This window comes from Bactrocera neohumeralis, chromosome 2, assembly GCF_024586455.1.
Source record: "Bactrocera neohumeralis isolate Rockhampton chromosome 2, APGP_CSIRO_Bneo_wtdbg2-racon-allhic-juicebox.fasta_v2, whole genome shotgun sequence".
Taxonomy (NCBI): Eukaryota; Metazoa; Arthropoda; class Insecta; order Diptera; family Tephritidae; genus Bactrocera; species Bactrocera neohumeralis.
In genome coordinates this window covers 44,230,071-44,247,392 of record NC_065919.1, presented here as the reverse complement: position 1 = coordinate 44,247,392, position 17,322 = coordinate 44,230,071, and the positions used below count along the sequence as shown (strand labels likewise).

At 36.6% G+C, this 17,322-nt stretch overlaps 1 protein-coding gene across 4 annotated transcripts in view; it reads left to right on the top strand.

The window, feature by feature from the left end:
- The first annotated feature begins 295 nt into the window (after positions 1-295).
- Positions 296-17,322, top strand: part of LOC126753162 (RYamide receptor) — a 361,468-nt gene continuing 344,441 nt past the window's right edge. For 3 of the 4 annotated variants that reach the window (XM_050464426.1, XM_050464418.1, XM_050464394.1), the window contains exon 1: positions 6,373-7,276. The gene's annotated coding sequence lies outside the window, so the exon portion shown is untranslated. Of the gene's footprint in view, positions 455-6,372; positions 7,277-17,322 lie in introns of those variants that run through there. The other variant, XM_050464402.1, reaches the window with a different exon arrangement.

Here is a 17,322-nt window from a genome sequence, read left to right as displayed (position 1 = left end):
CACAAAAGTTACAAAGCTCTGTTTTCACAAACTTGACCTTGCCGTGCTCACCTTTTTTCTTTTCTTATTTCTGTTTTTCTGTTTTCTATCAACACTTGTTTATCTCTTTGTTTGTTTCGTTTTTTGTTCACTTTCTTTTATGCTGTTCGGGCACTTCATCAATTTACCTTACAAAATTATCAAATTGTATACAAAAGTCTTTTTGTAAGCTTTGCCGACTCGCGGCTGCGTCTCCGCTTGCCTGGTCGGGCGAGGTTCCGTTATAGTTAATTTAGCTCTTTATTGTTGTGAATGATATGGAATATTTTGGGTGTTTTTTTTAAAGGAAATACAAATAAAATACGAGTAGTAGCATTTAGTTGTTTTGTGAATAAAAAGTCAATGTCAGACATTGTTTCCATTATTGGTGATCAAGTTCATCTCCTCAAGCTCCCGCTAGATGTGTGCAAAGGAAGTAAGTACTTGAACTAAATCAAAATAGTTTTAGTTGACTTTTTCTTAAAAACTTTCAATTTAATATTGACTAATATGAAATCTAATAACTCAATTCTTCCAAATAAAAGAACCAATAAAAAATAATCCATTATTGTTTCAATAGATATCTTTAAAGAACTATCTCTCACTTTGTGCAAGTGCGGTAGAGTTTTATTATAGAAGTTTAGAAAGATAACTTTTCGCAAAGAAAACACTTTTCAGATTCAGTTTTATCACTGCTTCAGCGTATACTCTTTGATCACGTGTCAAAGATAGAAACCAGCAAAAAACGTGCAAAGAAGGCCTGTGTTCAAGCTCTTTGTTAAGGTGCAACACATGAAACAGAGTATCGGAATCTAATCAATGTTATGCATATACATATATACTATATATATTCATACAGTGTCCGACTGGTAATAGTTACATAGATGGGGAGTAGGTAAAGTTTTCGCCCATTGTATCTATTTCAGGAAAAAACATGCACTGTCATGAGTAAAACACGCTCTTTCATTTTCATTGAGATCATAGAGTCAACAGAAAGTTCGAAAATCTTTATATTAGGTATATGGGGGCTCAAAGAAATATTGATCCAATTTACTGTGGTGACACGCCCACTTTTAAAAATTGTTTTAGCATTTTTATATCTTAATTTATTTCTTAGTTTTGGCATTTTATTTCGATTTCGATTTTAGTAGTGGTCCGATTACGCCCATCTACTAATAATAGCTTACTAAGGAACGCGACCAAGACGTTTCATCAGGATATCTTAATTTTTACTCACGTCACAGTCAAAGACAGACAGGCACCCGGATTTTAACTCGTCACTCCATCCTGATCATTTATATATGTATAAATACATATAATCCTCGATTAGTTTTAGATGATATGTATAACCGTTACGTGAACATAACTATTATACGCTGTGGCAACATGTTGCAAGAGTATAAAAATATAAAATACTTTAACTTTGGTTTCACTGAAGTTATAAATTTAACGACAGGTTTGCAGAATGCAAAATTTCAGGGCAAAATCTCAAAACTGAGAGGCAGGTTCGTATATAAGTATACAGGTGGAAGAAGAGACAGACAGACGGACATCGCTAAATTGACTCTGGTCGTCACGCTGATCATTTATTAATATATACATTATAGGGTCTCCGAATTTTCCTTTTCGGCGTGGCAAACATCGTAGCAAACTTAATACTTTTTGTTCAGCGTTTACAGGACGGTCAAATGTTAGCACTGTTTTCATTACCGAAGTGCGAAATTTTGTCGTTTGAAACAATTTAAATAAAGTTGGATAAAAACAGCTCGAATTATGTGTGCTACAAGTTAATGCTAAACCCTCATGGGGCGAGTTCTTATCGGTGAGGAGCTGCTGAATCGCAACAAAGTCGATATATTTCTGAAGCGAATGATTACGGGTAGAAACGGTACGGGTAAATAGTCAGAAGGTTTTGAATTGTGTTTGGAGTTGATATGAATTAATCTAGAACTAGACTCCTGCTGCTCTTAATACCGACCTGTACAGTTAAGAACTTGTTTAAGGCCACCTTGGACCAATGGGAGGGGAATTCGTTCAGTACAACTCCAGTCAGCCCACACATAGCAACAGTCAGAAGCTCTGCCTGGTCGGGTTATTCTTATGCAGCCAAATTCTAGTCCGGCCATGGCATAAAGTGACTACTACCGGTTTCTGTCTAAGGCTGATGATTTTGCTGGTGAAAAATTAGCTTCAAGAGAAGCTTTTGAATTGTCATTTTACGTAAAAGAAGATTACCTTAAGTGCTGCATAAATATAGCTACTATTGGTTATACGAGTAGAAGTTCGGTGCGGTTATTGGTTATATTATACTTGAGTATTTTGAGATGTTAGCACTTTTTGTTTGCCTCATTTTTCTGTCTTCATTTCCCGGTTAGTTTAATAACTAAATGTAGTAATAGTAAGTTCTATCCTGGACTTCAGTGGACTTTTCGAGCAAGTCCGTATTGCACTTGCGCATTCCGAAAATTGGCATACAAATGTAGACAGCAAAGGGTTCGAGACCGAAATCACTATTGTTTCCAGGAGAATTGTATATATCGGATTTGATTCTTCCAGATGGATGGTAGCCAGTTCGACATTAAAAGTTATTTATTTTGTCTGCTGTTGCTGTTCCAGTTACGAAACGATGTCCCTATCTAGTGTAGCTAATATTACCGAGAAAACAAATTTTCTTACGAGGTGTGTTCAAAAAGTATCGCGAATTTTGAATTTTCGCCGGTTTTTTTTTTTGTGGCGTTATGTTGGTACTCATGTCTCTCACTTATGCCGACAAGCTCGGCCATTTTGAATGTTCATTTAAGCAGCTGCTTTGCTTGCTTGTGTTTTGGATCGTATTCGATTTTTACCTATTCAAAAAAAAATGAACAAAGAACCTGTATCAAATTTTGTGTGAAAAACGAAATTAAGTGCGCGGATGCATTCCGAATGTTGACTGTGGCGTACGGAGAAGCTACCTTGGACCGAAGCAACGATTATCGGTGGTACAAAATGTTCCCAGAAGGCCGAGAAGATGTGAACGACGAAGAGCGTGCCGGACGCCCGAGCACTTCAACAACAGACGAAAAAATTAATGAAGTGGAGAAAATGGTATTGGCCAATCGTCGAATCACCGTTAGAGAAGTTGCTGAGGACCTAAACATATCGATTGGCAAGTTATGCGCAATTTGCGCGAAGCAATCCGCCAGAAACGCCCGGATTTGTGGAAGAACAAAAATTGGCTTTTGCACCACGATAACGCCCCTGCTCACACAACGTTGCTTGTGCGCGTCTTTTTGGCCAAAAACAACACACTAATGATGCCGCAGCCACCATATTCCCCATATCTGGCCCCCTGTGACTTTTTCTTGTTCCCTAAACTGAAAAGGCCCATGAAAGGACGACGTTACGCTTCTCTTGACGAGATAAAGACGGCATCGAAGGAGGAGCTGAAGAAGATAAAAAAATGATTTTTTGAAGTGCTTCGAAGATTGGAAAAACCGTTGGCACAAGTGTATAATATCTCATGGGGATTACTTTGAAGGGGACAAAATAGATATTCATGAATAAATAAATAATTTTTGAAAAAACACAAAATTCGCGATATTTTTTGAACACACCTCGTATATCTTAGTAACAAAACGTAGAATCTTTATCATGACTATCCCCTTGTTAAGCTATCTTGCTCTTCAGGAATAATATGGAAAATTAAACTTACTGTACTAAAAATGTTCCGTATCAACACAAGTTAGGTCTGATTTCTGTAATTAATGCACCCACCATTTCCGAAGTAAATGTCTTATATCAGCTAAATATTTTAAAACAATCATTTAATTATGGTCCAGATATGATTCCCTTATGCTTTCTTAAAAAATCTGCCAAATATATATACCAATCCTTAACAAAACTATTTAATGCTTCTCTTAAGCAAGACTTATTTCCATCAATAGGGAAAAAGTCGTTCATAAATCCTTTGCATAAGAGTGGATTTAGGTCATCCATTGAAAACTATAGGGGAATATCAAAGTTTTCAGCTATACCTAAACTTTTTGAAGCAATTATAGCAGACGAAATAACCCTCCTCCTACTTATCAACCAATATTTCGATACTGTTTCTGACCTTATTAATGTCCTTTACTATAAAAATCCTTTTTACATCTTTGGTAAGGCCTATACTAGAGTATGCTTCTGTTATATGGAACCCTAGTTATTAAGTCTAGAGTCCATTCAAAAACAGTTTTTACTTGTTGCCTTAAATCATCTTCATTGGGGTTTCAGGTTAAATCTTCCCCCATATATGTACTAATCGTTTAAAACTTATAAATCTACCTACGCTCGCTAGTCGCAGAGAAATGCTGAAATGCTTGATATAATTGGTAGGATGGTCTGTAGTCCACCTATGTTGTCTGATATTAATTTTAACGTTCCCGTTCGCTCAGGAAGTTTATACCTTTACTTTTAAAATTTTCTAGAACAAATTTTGAGTTTAACGAACGATTCCGCTGTATATGTCACGATTTCAATTCTCTTTCCAGCACATTTGATCTGACAGATTCACTTTTTACCACCACCAAAAAATTTATTTATCTACTCTTAACAAGTAACATTTAAAAATAATAAATATAATGTAATTCTTAATTTTGGCTGCTGAAATTTACGTTTCTGTAGCTGAGCAACTTAAGATCGAAACGCTTAACACTCTCTTGCCTTTTATGACTCGGCTAATTCCGCTCGTTTGCAGATTGCACCCCTTGCGTCGGTTGGGCGGGAGGAGGATATTTATAATAATAATTTTTATATATTGGAAAGTTCAAATATGTTCAACTTTATTTATATTGGCTAGTCGGAAAAGTCTTTTCGTATTTTTAAACAAACTTCAACTTATTTTTTTCCAGAACGAAAGCGAGCGAACCATTGATGGGCTACACGAAGTGATACAGCATCGTCTTCGTAAACTTCTCAAATTTCATTGGTGGCTTGCGTGGCATTCTTCTCTTTTTTATACAAAGATTTCAAAATATAGTGAATTTCTTTATTACTTTCACTCATTTTTGAACAGCTGTAACTTTTTTCAAATTTCCCGAATTTAATTTTTTTGGTTTTGGTTAAATGAAGCTTAAAATCTCACCTTTCAAACACTATAAGGTATGACACCATGTGACGGAATTTGTATGGAAATATCTGTCTATTTGCTAAGACAAAAATATCCATATAAACACATTTTATGAAGCTGGACCATTGGTAAGTGGAACCACCAGCCTTTTGATCCTTTTTCTGACACGTATGAGCATATTGCGATATTATAGTTGTGGTAACCGAATGATGTGCCCATTACATTTCTTTTCGAATCTAACATAACCTTCGGTACGCAAGCTTTGTTTAATCGCATGGTTCATATTCAACAATAAAAATGTCATCATGTGTTGTTCGTTCAGAACCATTTTATTTCTCCAGTTTTAGAAGAAAGTTTTTTCTTGCATATTCCGCCTAAACTTCGTTTCCAGGCTTACTTTGGCTGTAGTAGCTACTAACGATAGATGTGTTGTTGTGAGCTTGGCGATATTCGTTTGTTGAAACTTACTTGTTTGTGGATCTTGGCTAAAAACAATAGTGTAACGATGGCACAGCTTCCATATTCTCCCACCACTCCGTGTTAATTTTTTCTATTTCAATAAATAAAGACAACCTTACAGTGCTGTCGTTCTACAATATAAATGAAAATCACTGAAAGAGCTTAATGCTATCCCAAAAATCGAGTTTGAGAAGGGTTCGACCTCCGAGGGATAAGAAATTTTTTTTGCGGAAGTTCACAATAAATTCAGATTTTTAAAATAAAAAATATTTCCACACATTTCGCCTTAATACTTCACTGTATTCACGGCCGTGAATGGAAATTGAGGAGGGTAGCGGTATAAAAATGATGTAAACAAAAACACTCGACAAAGAACATTCAACGTTTGCCACACGTGCTCTACCGACAGCAGTGAAATGGCGCCAATTTCGTGATTCGGCGCAGTAGCGCCAGCAACATGTTGCAGCAACATGCGAATGTATAGGCACATAAAAAATAAATAACAAGACATAAGAGACTTTCAGACTAAACAAAAACTGTGATGAATTATCTGTACAGCGGGGGGTGTGCTCTGTGGCAACACTGGGACCGTCTGTTCCACACACAAGCCGAAATTCGACGGTGTTAACAAGCACAACGCAGCCTTTGCTCTTGTGTGGCAACATACGCACAACAACATGCTGCAGCCGTGGCGTTAGAACGAACACAGGCGATGACTGCCGACTGCTTGGCTGTTGATTAGCGGCAATGCCTGCTGTGAATTTCCACACAATGGGGCAGATCAGTTGGTGTTTACGTTTCACGAGCGAAACGTGTGGCACGCGCCGTGTCTTAAACCCCGTTCAAACTGATAATAAATCTATCAATTTCATGGTAAAATAATATTTTGTGGCAGCGATGCACAGTTGTACATAAAGTGTTGATGGGTGGCAACAACTGAACTATATCGGTGTTTTATGATAGACGCGGCTATTATCTACCGTTAGTGTGCTCATAACGGATGTGTTTCTATGCGGAAACGGAAGTTATGCTATAGCAGCGTGTAGGGAAACCGAGCGCCGCTTGCATCACACATTCGTGCTGCTTTGCTCGCCACAGTGTCGCGTAGTGCGCGCGTATAAACGACGGAAGTGTTAAACCGGTTAAGTGCAGTGTTTACGTTGAAAATTGCGGCGAACGAAAATCAAGGTAGAAATGTTGCGCATACGCCTAGTAGGGCTGTAACGCTTAGTTTGCCATATTGCAAAGGAAAAGTCGCATTTCGACATACATTTCTTAACTAAAAATATAAAAATTGTTATTTTTGTAAATTTTGGCTTTTTTCTTGCGGCGCGTGTTCGTATATTCCCGCTAGATAGCATATTTATGTGAATATAGATTAACAAAGCCTTACCACAATTCGCAGTGCAGTGTTAACACGGCTGTGTACTTACAATTTAAAGTGAAATAATGAACATCTATATTTTAATAAATGAATACGACAAGTGTTGCATGAATGAGCGCAACAAAGTATTGAAAGCCGCATCGAAATCAATGAAGTGCTGCAAATAAATAACGCTGGCAATAGCTCGAACTTTGAAATGATCCTCTGGGATTTGCAAGGGCGGAGGATCTAAAAACATACATAAATATATTCCTATGCAGTCACATATGCACATTCGTTGCATTTCATTTTACATTGGTATCCGTGGTATTATAAAGAGTGTAGTGGTGAGTACATTCCTCTAAGTGTGTGTGGAAGTGTTAAAAATGCATTCATATTTGCTTGATTGCTTTTTATGGCATTTTTAATACACCACTTCCTTTATTTCTACATTATCGATTCATCGGTTATGCGTTGGTTCATTCAATAGAAATCACAGTTGATGTGTCATGCAGTTTTGCTGCTGTTTCTGAGGGTATTGGAAAAGAAATTGAAGGGAAATAAAACATACTAAAATAAACTTTATTTGATTAAAGGTTGTTTACAGTTATGATTAACACTTTTTAATAAATAAAAACATGGTTTTGCGATTATCGTTGCCCCTTGATTCATTGGCATTGCGTTGATATTATTTAATGCAATGTAACTTTTAATCAGTTTCATTTTATTAAAAACATAGAATCAATCAGGAAGTTTTCTATTACTGTAGCATCGAATATGCCTCGTGATAGTAGGATATAGCTTGTGACAAAAAAGTACGTAAATAAAATTCCCTAAGTCAAAAAAATGCACCTTCCTAAGTTGGAAGGACTGTCCTTAATTACTATGCCAAATATGAGAGTTACCTGTCAACCACTTTGTTTATAGCAGCTGCCTAAGTCTGTACATCTTAGTAGTGCATTGAGATTTTTACAATGGATAAAAAAGTCGAGCAAAGAATCTGTCTCAAATTTTGTATTTTAAACCAAATTTCTTGTGAGAAATCGCTGCTTATGTTGGAAAAGGCTTCCGGTAATTCAGTTTTATCAAAAACACAAGCCTACGACTAGTACAAAGCTTTCAAAGACATTCGAGAGGTCGTTGAAGACATGTCTCGTTCTGGACGACTTTCAACCTCTTCAAATGCTGAAAATATTAAAAAAGTGAGGAATATGATTCTTGAAAATCCATCGAAGGATTTTGGTGAATATTTTGGGTATGAAGCCCGTTCTTGGTCGACTCGTCCCGATAAAGCTGATTTGTTTTTTCAAAAAGAGTTGTTTTTTTTTCGATACTCGTGGTTTGGTGCACCATGAATTTCTTCCGGAGGGACAAACGGTCTATAGGGATTTCTATTTAGCCGTCTTGCGGCGTTTGCGTGAGAACATCCGTCGAAAACAGCCGGAATTGTGTAAGAACAATTCATTGATTTTACACCACGATAATGCATCATCGCATCGAGCCACGATTGTGTCGAATTTAAAGCCAAAAACGCAATGAATACCATCGATCAACCATCGTGCTCACCAGATTTGGCTCCGTGTGATTTTTTCTTGCTCCCAAAACTGAAATTGCCGCTTCGTGGAATCTGTTTTCAGTTTATCGAAGAGATAAAACGAAGATCGCAGAAGGAGCTGAAAACCATCAGAAAAAGTTCCTATGAAAGGTGTTTCGAGGACTGGAAAAATAGTTGGTATAAGTGTATTACAAGGTGCATTCCAAAGTTAACAGGACTTTTTGAATCTAGCGCCCCCTTGTAAAGCCATCGACTAATGAATTAGAATCTGCTATCTTTATCGATTGTCCAGTGAGAATTTCATGACATTTCATTGATTGGAAGTGAAGTTATTGCGTTTTAAGTGTCAGTATGCTTGTGTTATCGGTGCGAAAATGAGCTTCGAACAAAGAGCCAACATTAAATTTTGTTTTAAAATTGGTAAAACTTTTACCGAAACGTTTCAATTGATGAAACAAGTTTATGGTGATGATTGCCTATCGTAGCAGAGTAGTGGTTTCAACGTTTTCAAATTGGTCGTGAGGACATAAATGACGATCAAGATGTGGGCCAATCAAAATCCGCGGTCACCAGAAATTCCATCTAAACTATGCGTGAATTCATCAAAAATCAGCCTAAATCATCATTGAAATCCATGGAATTGAATTCTCCAAAACATCGACATACGACGTGTTCGGGCCGAATATCGCGAAGATGAAAGTTGGCGTTTGTTGCACGATAATGCGTTGTCTCCTCGATCGACGCTTGTGACCGACGACTTCTTCTTTTTCGGAAAAATGCTTTTGCCCATGAAATGAAAGCGTTATGCAGACGTAGAGGCCATTCAAACGGCTACATACGGGCGGCCATACCGGCCAACGAGCTAAAACACTCGTTCGGCATGCTTTTGGACCGTGCAAAAAGCTGTATTGAAGTAGAAGGAGGCTATTTTGAATAAAATAAATTGATTTTGCCGAAAAAAAACAGTTGTTCTATTTTTTTTTTCAAATCCTGTTAACTTTGGAACGCTTCATATACATCTGGTGAGGATTACTTTGAAGGCGACAAAATAAATCCTGCATTTTATTTGCAATTTCCGGGTACTTGTTTGTCGAACGAAAATGCAGTTGTTTCCAGAGTATTGTTTCGTTCAAAAACGTTGCCTTCCGAATGACAGTTGTTCCATCGCTTAAACCACTCATGCAAAATCTGGCGCTTCCACCGTTGGTCTGCACTTCAGCTATTCCTTGAAGGGTCTGCTTTTATCTCAGAAATTCATGTTCTTTATATTCTTTAGCTTTCTTTAAACTGACTTTCTTGCTGATGCTTATAAGAGAATTTTTCATGTCAAAAGTTCATTAATTTCTCTTTTAACTTCTTTTATTACAACTATTAAGGTTGAGTTCTAAAATCATAGTAGTATACTACGTTGGGCCGAAACCGGTTTTAGACCCATCGTCTCCTATGCAAAGTTGTTCAAAATGGGAGTAGAACATTTTCTGCATACGCATTTTATCCGTTTTTTTGGCTCTCTGCAAATCAACTCGCTCTAGTGTATACATACATATGTATATTGCATTCTATGGCTCCGCGGGGAGCTAAGATATTCTTCAATTTATTTCGATCTTGTGCTAGTCACTTAATTTTTTGGACATCATATATTTCTTCTCCAGATTAGAGAGGGTTGGCCTTTTTGTCGGCTGCCATGTGGATTACAGTCGATAGCGTTTCATGTGAATGTATTTAGAACTCGAGTCAGCCTTATTTTCTTTTAAAAATTTCCGTCCCACATGGGGGTGTTTAGTATGTGCGTGACCATATTTTCGAAAGTATATGCCGTTGTTGAAATTGTAAAAATATCGGCTTCCTCATTCTCAACCGAGCCACATAATTATTATAGTAAATAAATGAAACCGCAAGAAGTGAATTTTACAGTTTTTAATTAATTAATTTTTTTTTGAACATTGAATCCACCAAGTAACGCTGCCGATACAGCTAATTATCGCTGTCGATCCACATATTTGTTATTAACGTCAGATATGCTTGTATTGTCGGCATTTTGAGCAACGTTTTTTAATGATCACATATACGGGATACAGGGTGTTGGCATCTAAACATCGAACACTTTTGAATTTTACTAACCGCTTGCTTGCAATTAAAACTACGAATCACTTTCCATCAAAATATCGTAGCGAAATAGAAACTCTTTACATTGAAAGTAGTTGGTCTGTTGTGTTAACTTCGCCGAAAATATGGTGTCAACAATCGTATGATAATATAATTCGTTCGTAGAAGTTTTTAGTTGAGAACTGGTTAGAGAGAGATCACTAACGTGCAGTCGGTTTTAATTTGTGCTCTTATTTAGTTTAATTAACACAAAGAATATTGCCGACCGAGAATCCATGCAGTCTCAAATACGTTCAAACTGTCTCCGGAGCCACTATACCGAAAATCGATAACCCATAAAATCTTGAATTGATTTCTTCTAACTTCGTTTTGAAAGCTTATTTGAAAATCATTGCTATGTCAACCAAGATGCTCTAAAAGATAATGTAGACCGCAAAATTGTTCATTTTACCAACAAAAGTGCCAAACATTTTGACCAAAGAATTTGTTACAGAACTAGTTTAATAAAACTGTCTACAACATTAAAGTAATGTTTTCCAAGTTATGAAATGTCGCACCCTGTATGCATTTCGTGATTATAACGAAATTTTCAATTATAGCGTGGGCGCATGCAAATTGAAAATTCTACTTTTTTGCTTTCTGTAGCAACACCGGCAGTGGGCAGAATCGCCATGCACGAGTGTGGCCTTAATGAGATGCAGTAAAATGTTGTAAAATTCTCAGATATTCCATGATGTGTCGCACCAGATTTTAAGGACGCAAAAATGCAGTTAACGGCACGCATACCGAGCACGAAATAATAGCGCTGCCTGCAGTTGGAGTTCGTAGGTGTTTAAAGAGATGCAAGTTCTTCTTATGTTGCACTTGTTTTTACTACGCTCGAATGAGATAATTGGTAAAGTGTGTACATAACTTGCAATTGCTTTGGTTAAATGTTTTCTGAGTATTTCGTGGAATTGAATACCGAAGAAAATTCGTAAAAATCGCAATTTAAACTTTGCCACTAAAGTTTTTGGTTTTTTGTCCTCTTATTTCATTACGAAGTTTCCAGTTTTCTATGAAAAGCCAGAAGCTGATTCAGCAGCAGCATTATAAATGCGTCTAGAACATGTTTACAATTACCCTATATTTCTTAAGAATGGTATAAAATCGGTAGTGGATAGACATTTATTTGCATTTCATAATTCTTATTACAAATGAACCTAAGCCGAAATTTAAATACTGCTATAGAAATAATGTCAGAGAAAATCTTTATGAAATCCGATGAAAACTACAAGGAAGAAGAAGAATTTGTAATTTTGTGCAAATTTTGATACTTTAAAATGTCCAGATTGCGACCGCATTCTTGAAAATATTGAATGTGTTCTTGATTTAATGATAATTGCATATCTAATGCTATAATAATTATCGGCTTGTTAATAATAAAAAAAAAAAATTTTTTTCTGACGTGATAAGGGCCCAACACACAATTTTCACGTAATAGTAATTCGCATGGGGGGAAGCAAGGGAAGAGGAAGACCTCCACTCCGTTGGAAGGACCAGGTGGAGAAGAACGCTTGGAATATCCAATTGGCGCCACGTGGCGAATGGAAGAAACGACTGGCGCGCTGTTGTTGACTCGGCTATAATCGCGTAAGCGGTGTCTACGCCAATTAAAAATTCGCATGGCCTACCTAGAAACGATGATGTCGCCAAAAATCCAGATATTTGTAAATCTTACAATTTGATTTAAATAAGAGGGTGAAACATCTACACCAAGGCTATTTTCTCAAAACGAACTCAATGATTATATGCACGATAAAGTTAGGAATGATGAATCATGTTGTCAAAGCGTTGGACGTGGAAGGATATTGTTGTGATAACATTTGTAGAAAATGTTCGAAAATGCAACAATTAATTAAATATACAGATTTTAACAAAGTTATGACTGGTCTGGAAAGTTAATTGTGGAAAAGTTTTGTTTTGATAGTCGAAAATTTCATCGGTAACATTTAAGTTTCAAATTATGAAGAAATTGTGCAAAACTGTGAAACTAACTATGAAGAAAATTAAGTATTTAGTTAAGACTATTTCCGTAATTCTATTGATATATTTTCGGATAATTTTAGTAAATTTAGTGAGAAACAGAGAGAGCGGTTGAACCAAGATCTAAAAGTGATGGAGAAATGGTATAACACGCGAATGACAGAAGTGATGTTTCGCTCCAAAACCTGAATCGAAGCGGGATTGTGCGCGTAGACTTTAGACTTTACTAATCTCCACAGGAAAATGTCTAAGTGTGATTTCACAGGATCTTGTTGCCAATCGACCGGCCCAAAACGTGAAATTATCTGTTCACCGAAGTGTTCTCTCAATAAATTCATTGAACCCAAATGCGGCAAATTTGCTTGTTTATATACTCATTGAACCAGAAATGGGTCTCATCGCTGAACAAAATTTGGCTCGAAAACGTTGAGCAACTTCAGTTCATGTACAAGCTGTATTTTGTATGCTTTCAATTTAAGATATCGACAGAAAATGCGCCAAGTCTTTCCATACGTCAGTCCGAGTTGCTGCGAACGGCGCCGAATCGACTCACCACGGTCTAGGTGTACACTCTCAACGACGGCTGCTATATTTTCTTCACTGGCTGCTGGATGTAGTCTATTCGGTCGAATGTTATCCAATAATGAACATATTTTTACAGAACGTGAATTTTCGTAATAAAGTTGAACGATTTGTAAGCGTTGTTCAGGCATAAGGTTTTCCACCACCTAGTCCATTCTGACAGTTTAGAGGTCGACCTAAATCAATTATTATGTTTCACGCTAGATCGTTTCCAATGTAATTCTTCCATATATGCAGTGTTTCCTCGAACACCAGTCGTTCGAAACTTCTAAGTCCACCTACACTCACTAGTCGCAGGAAAATGTTTGGCATAAAATATATATAATGTTAGTGAAACTCCTGGGTGAATCAGTTTGCAGATCTTCTCTCTTTTCGTCACATATGTCATGATTTTATGTCTCATTCCAGCACAATTGATTTCACGGATTCTACTTTAAGCTGAATTTATTATTTTCTCAGAATAAATAAATTTCTGAAAATAAAATTTAGTTGAAAATCTTAATTATTTGGTTTCTGTAGCTGTACAGTGTTAGATCTCGACGCCTAAAAAACTTTCTTGTCTTCATGACTCATTTAATTCCGCACGCATGCGGTTTGCGCCCCTCGCGTCCTTTAGGCTGGAGGAGGGTAATCTTTAGTAAAATAATAATAAAAATCCCTTATAAAAATATTGAAATCATGCTTTCGCTCATGCGTTCTCCTTGTGAGGCACTTCAATGCTTTTCGTTATTTATTTTCCAAAAAATTGTTCGAAACTTCAATCTTCAATTCTGATATCGTTTCCCAAAAAGTGGCCATACAAATTTAATTGGAATTTGTATGCAATAAAATAAATAACAAGAGCAATCTTGAACAAGGACAAATTAGATTATATAATACAATCACAGACAATTGAGACGAAATTGCATATGTCGGACACACAAAAAACCGCAATGACATTCTAACAAATGGTGCACATGGCCAATGCAGGTTTGTGTGTAGGAAAAATACTCGTATTGTATCTTCAATTTTTCAATTTGTTGTGGCCGCAAAGATTGTCACACTCACCGACGGAATACAAAGCAAATTATTGCGAGCAAACAAAAAGGATGTACTCGTAAGAGCAAACAAATTTCAATGTTTTGCACTTGACCACATTTTTAATCTCCGGTATGCAGAGGCGGGCTGAGCTTTGAGTCAGACGAGTACCGAGTACAGAAGAGGTTAGAAGACAAGTAATGTAAGGACAAGACAAGTAATGTAAGGACATTGAAATGCACCGAAATGTAAAAGGTTTGTAGAAGAGTAAGCAAAGCATGCAAGAAAATGTGGCCACTGCAAAAAGAAATGCGAAGCGAAATTATGTAAATTTGAAACGCTTCGGTGAGCGACGAAAAAGAGCACAGAAAAGTGCCGGTAGCGAGTTAAAGAACACGAGTGCAAAACAGCAAAACTTTATATGTAAAAATCATTTAGCGAAATGCTTTTGCAAAGGGAATTTCGAGGCATTTACTCATACACATTACTTTACACTTTCCTCCCACTTACGTTGGTTTTGCTCTAACCCACTTAGAGGTTATTCGTACTCGTACTCGTGCACTTAGCTGCAAATTCATGTTTGTTTTTATTTTCATCGAATATGAGTACACGTGGCTTCATTACCGTTTTCTTAACATAATAGCGCTAAGATTAGCACATACTGTACTATATAGGTGTGTGTAATTAAAGGTGAACTAAAAACATTTTAAGTGCAACAACGAAGTAATAACAGAAGTGTAAGTAAGAGCTCACGACTCCGTCGCCTCGCTGCCTTTGTAATAATTAGCGACAAAGTTAAACAGTCAAGGTCACGGAAAAAGTACACATAGCCAATCAAATAGTTTTAGAAGAGGTCTCTAGAATAGTCTATATGATTTATTATACCCTGAATAGAATAACTCGCAGAAAGCTTGAGGAGCTGAGTCGATTTAGACATGTTCATGGGTCTCTCTGTCAGTATATTCGCTCACCTGTCCTTCACTTTTTTAGATACCGTTTTGCACAGGTTCTTTGTACCCCACGCAGTTGGACATTTGTCAGAATAGCCGATATTGTTCAATATGAAATCCTTGTAAGAAAAGAAATTTTATTTGACAGAATATCCTCACAAAAATTTCTCCCGAATTATTGTCCAAAGCAATAGTACAATTTCCGAACAAAATGTTGAACTCGAACTCCTAAAGCTTATAGCTGCCAAACTAAACTGGCCGATCCCATTCAAGCTTTTGTATGGAAAAGTGTTTATTTGACAAGATATGTGCATGAAATTTGAAAAAAATTTCCATATCGGAAAATTATATCAGACATTTGTGCTCTAAAATGAGCGATCAAAATGCAGTGAAAAACTTTTTTATTTGAAAAGTTTATTATAGCTTCGATACAAGAGAAGTTAACGGTTTTTCCTTTTTTATTGTTCTTAAGTAAATCTTCTGGAATACTAATCCACACATTTAGCTAAAGTTCTATTCATATAAATTTAAACGGGTTATGAAATATCTAAAAGACATACATAGATAGCCAGGATCGTTTCTAACTTGAAATATAATGAAGTGCCACTCTTTGAAAACTGAATAAGATCAATCACAGGATAAAATTCATATTGGTATAGTATGTTCCTAACTAAATCGTAGTTCAACTTTATTTGAATAACTTCTTTGGTAGATTTTATGTTCTCTTCAAACAACTAACTCTTGAGAATCTTGAAAAATATTGCTAACCTTTTGTTCGGCGAACTTTTTACCTTATTTAACGAATTTAACGAATATTTTACCTTATTTAAATGGTTTTGTACTGTTAGTGATTTATTTAGCCACTTTATTAATTTCTGTGTTTTTTCTTGAATATTTATATTTAGGTTGGTTTCTATTTTTTGTACCAAGTACTTCAAGACTATCTGGCATCTTTGTTGATTTTAATCAGCTCAGCAGAATGTAAAAGTTTAGACAAAGTAATGAAAAAATAAAATAAAAATGAAAAAAACATACACTGGAAGTCTAAGGATTTTCGAATATGCCTTATGAAAGTAAAAGTTATACAAGAGATTTTCGTTTTTCTGCAAAGGTTAGGTTCATAGCCTCTTTTCTCCCTTGTGGCTTTAAAAAAACCATGACGGTTCGGCTAGGGCCATTAAAACGCTGCCTTAATAGTGAACGGAGCAATTTGTCCTTTGAAACAGCGCTTTTGTAAAAGCCATAAACTCCATTATGAATACAGTCACAAAAATGCGTTTGTATGTAAGCTTAGCAAGTTAGTAAGTAGCCATAGTAAATACAAAGTGTAGCAAAAGAATGCGACATAATTTTTTGTAAGGAAAGTTGCGGTTAAAAGAACACAAAAAAATCCCGAGCTAGTCATTAAAGAAGCAAACTATTATTGCAGATGTTATTGCCTTATGCGAGATTTACTTGTATGAGGGCGAAATGTTTAAGGGGAATATTAACACACGTGCTGACGATTAAATTTTATGACACACCTACACACTGGTCATTAACAGTGCAACATAGTGAGGTGCGTGTAAAAATAGGAACATTGCGTCAGATTTGGAATATTATATACATAGCGGTGCTTCTGAAGTGCGCAGGTCATTTTAGTACGAGACGATCATTCGGTGGGCTGTGAATTCATATCGCCGATAAGGTAAACTGTACTAAACAATTCTTACTGCGAAAAACATTTAAAAGGATATTTAGTTTTGTAGGAGAATTTTTAAAAAGGTTGCCAATATATATAATAAAAAGGGTGATCTAATTCGAGGTTCCCTTCTTCTTCTTCTTAATTGGCGTAGACACCGCTTACGCGATTATAGCCGAGTTAACAACAGCGCGCCAGTCGTTTCTTCTTTTCGCTACGTGGCGCCAATTGGATATTTCAAGCGAAGCCAGGTCCTTCTCCACCTGGTCCTTCCAACGGAGTGGAGGTCTTCCTCTTCCTCTGCTTCCCCCGGCGGGTACTGCGTCGAATCCTTTCAGAGCTGGAGTGTTTTCGTCCATCCGGATAACATGACCTAGCCAGCGTAGCCGCTGTCTTTTAATTCACTGAACTATGTCGATGTCATCGTATATCTCGTACAGCTCATCGTTCCATCGAATGCGATATTCGCCGTGGCCA